This window comes from Rhododendron vialii, chromosome 8a (assembly GCF_030253575.1).
Source record: "Rhododendron vialii isolate Sample 1 chromosome 8a, ASM3025357v1".
Taxonomy (NCBI): Eukaryota; Viridiplantae; Streptophyta; class Magnoliopsida; order Ericales; family Ericaceae; genus Rhododendron; species Rhododendron vialii.
This window is the reverse complement of record NC_080564.1, coordinates 11937895-11941242: the sequence shown is the minus strand read 5'-3', so window position 1 is coordinate 11941242 and position 3348 is coordinate 11937895. Positions and strand designations below refer to the sequence as shown.

General features: G+C 37.9%; 1 long non-coding RNA gene across 1 annotated transcript; it reads right to left on the bottom strand.

Annotated features, from left to right (window-relative positions):
* Window positions 1-988: 988 nt before the first annotated feature.
* LOC131336648 (uncharacterized) lies at window positions 989-1459 on the bottom strand. Its single transcript, XR_009202898.1, has 2 exons — window positions 1241-1459; window positions 989-1145 (listed from the first exon to the last, which is right to left on the bottom strand). It is a non-coding gene; the product is annotated as an uncharacterized LOC131336648 (long non-coding RNA).
* Window positions 1460-3348: the final 1889 nt, after the last annotated feature.

The window sequence follows — 3348 nt, the reverse complement described above, 5'->3', positions numbered from 1 at the left end:
TTTGTATACTGTGGTATTGAGTTTTAGGATTTCTACTTGGTGAATTATCACTCAGGATACGTTTGTATCCTGGCAAATCATTTGCTTTGGCGTTCAATTTGCCAGAGTGTGCAGGATTTCACAGTGGAACAGTTGATACAGGTGTGACCCCTGAAATAGAGTCTGGGCCAACATTGCTTGAAATTCGTGTCAAAATTAGAGTCGCTCTGAAATTGCTTTTGTTAAATAAATGTACATAGATTTTTGTATTATTTTGAAATTGTAATTTTTGTATAAGGATAAATAGGGCCTAATAGTTTGTAAAATTCAGTGTATTTTAGGGTTAATGTTTTCGAAATTCCTTGAAAAATCGGGGCGTTACAGTGATTGTATGCTCGTCTATGATGTTTTATCTAGTTCTAAATCTGGCCATGATGTTTTGTATCTTGTTTGGAACTTTTGTTCCGTAATTTGTTGCTGCTGTTAGATTGTCTTTTTATTGGTAGTTTTATGGGGAACTTTGACATGAAAGTAAGAGGTTTTTTTGGTTGGTGCTTCCGTAATTTGACATGAACGTGGACTAGGAGCCTAGGTTAATTCACGAAAATTGGCATTGATTTCGAACTTCGGCAACTTCTCGGGGCCAAGCCACAAGAAAGAAATCTCTCATGAATCCATTAGTATCGGCCTAGATGGCACGCTTTTGATCGGACCAGGGAGGAGAATAGTCGATGTGCGAGTTCGCTGGCTCAAACATCTCTGACCGTCGATCCAAAAGGAGGTTTATGTTGTTCTACATATAAATACAGTAATATTTTTTTGTCGTGTTAGACCAATGGCCAAATCTGATTTCCACCGCGCAACTTTTAGGAAGGTGAAAATTTTCGCTCTTCTTTACTCCTAGTTACACTCCTCAACTTTTTGAAAAGAAGGAAGACCTTTTTTATTCCGTCCGAAGTAGAGGCTTTTTATTTTGCTGCTTCCAAGATTGTTGTACAAAGGCACTACATTTTTCAAAACACACATTACGAAAATGAACAACATAAATCACAAGAAATAGCTTTCAAAACAAACATCTATGGGTTGCGGCGGTCAACGAAGCAAAGACACCAATCATTGAACTGTGGAAATTGCACACCCCTTGCCAACCAAGCTTGTGGATGATCCTAATAAGTACATACACACACAAATATAAATTTCCTTGTGACAGTTTCATATTGTAAGTTGATTTCAAAAAAAAAATTACAAAATTTTGGCTTACTTGTAAATATGCAGTCCACACATCGTCTTCGGCCACCACCTCGTGTCGGGTCAGATCCCAATCAAATCCAGAAGTATGAATTAGGTTCATAATTACCTTACAAGTCCGCTTCCACCTCATAATCTTGGTTTGAATATGGAATTCCTCTATAGGAGCGTTGGGAAATTCAACGGCCATGACACCTTGTAGATAATTCAAGTAACCGGGATTAAAGGTTCCCTGTGCTAAAAAAAAAAGCGATAAAAAAAAACTAAACTAAACATTTATTACATTTCATAATAAAAAAACACCTAAAAAAATACATATATAAAAAATGAATTTTAATTAATTTATTAATTTTTAATTAATGAGGGAAAGGAGAGAGAGAGAGAGTGTGTGTGTGCGGGGTGGCAATTTTTTCGGAGAGAGAGAGAGAGAGAGAGAGAGTAATGGTGACAGAATAATTGGGAAGAGAGAGAGAGAGAGTACTGATGACTAGGGCTGTAAACGAACCGAATCGAGCTGAACCCTGTTAAGTTTGGCTCGGGTTCGTTAAGGTATGAGTTCGGCTTGAGTTCGATTCGAGCCTGAACAACTTGTCTTGAGTTCGGCTCGTTAAAATTTTTCAAGGCTCGGGTTCAGCTCGGTTGGGTTCGTTAAGGTACTAGTCTGGCTCGAGTTCAGCTCGGGTTCGGCTCGGGTTCGATTCGAACTTGAACATCTTGGCTCGAGTTTGGCTCGTTAAACTCAAATGAATCGAGCTGAGTCGAATCTAAGCTCGAATTGAGCTCGTCAAGGTTCAGGTTTGATTCGGGTTAGCTCATTAAACTCAAGCAAACCCAAAATCTCTTTTTGATCGTATAGAATTTGGGAGAAAAATAAGTATTGAATTATATATACAACCTTAAAATTTTTTACATTTACAAATAGACCCCTATTAAATTATTAATTAAATTTAAGTATAAGTTCGCGAACTTAACCGAGCCGAATACCGTTAGGCTTAGGTTCGGCTCATTTACGGAATGAGCCTAGAATTGAGGTTCAGGTTCAGTTCATTTAGCAGACGAATCGAATTTGAACGAGCTCTTACCGAACCGAGCCTCGAACAGTTCGCGAGTTCATTTACAGCCCTACTGACGACAGAATACTTGTTTAGGACCAAAAATTCAAAATTCATAGGGGGAAATGTCAATTTTTGGAGGGAGATTCAGAATCTAATTTTTGCGTTTTCTCTCACAAGCTAAACGAACAAGGGTTTTGTCAATCCTACCATGGGAGGTTGGATAGGTCCTCAAACATATCTCAACTCGCCACTCCTTCCCTTCCTCATTCCTCAGCGTCACATAACTCTTCCTGGCCAATCCTGTAGCCCTCACAAAATCCTTTGGAAGTGTCTGAAGTACGAGAGAGAGAGAGAGAGAGAGAGAGAGAGAGAGAGAGAGAGAGTCACATAGTTGGTTTACCTTATATGACATCAAGAAAGATTTTGAGAGAGAGAGAGAGAGAGAGAGTCACATAGTTGGTTTACCTTATATGACATCAAGAAAGATTTTGAAAAACAGTGACACTACGTGGCGTATTGATGTGGTGTCACCGACCCATTCATGTTTTGCCACTACTTAGCATTGCTAGCTTGGACTAAAGTTCCATCGAACACACAAGGCCGAATATGGATTGAGCCGTTACACGTACAACATCAACACAATACGAGCCCTTAGCAAAGTAGAGCAAGGTTTTCGCCTTGGGCACCAAATGCTTTGCTAAAAAAGGGACCCAAAATTGTTGTGTATTATAAGTATTAAATATATGTCTATAGTATCAAAATCGTTTCAATTCAAAAAGCTAAATTAAATTCATGTAAAATATGCCCATCGAAAAAGACAAGCATTGATTAGTGATTCATCCTTAAGTATATCCATTATTTAAAAGGGAAAGACTACAATACACATTCTTTATTTGGGTGTGTATCATATGCACCCTCAAAATATTATGAATTATAGAGAAAATGTTACGAATCGTATTACTAAAAAGTTATGAATCGTATAAAGGTTATGAGATATACCAAAATGTTATGAATCATAATGAAAATGTTACGAATCGTACGGCTGAAAAGTTATGAATTCTAGAAC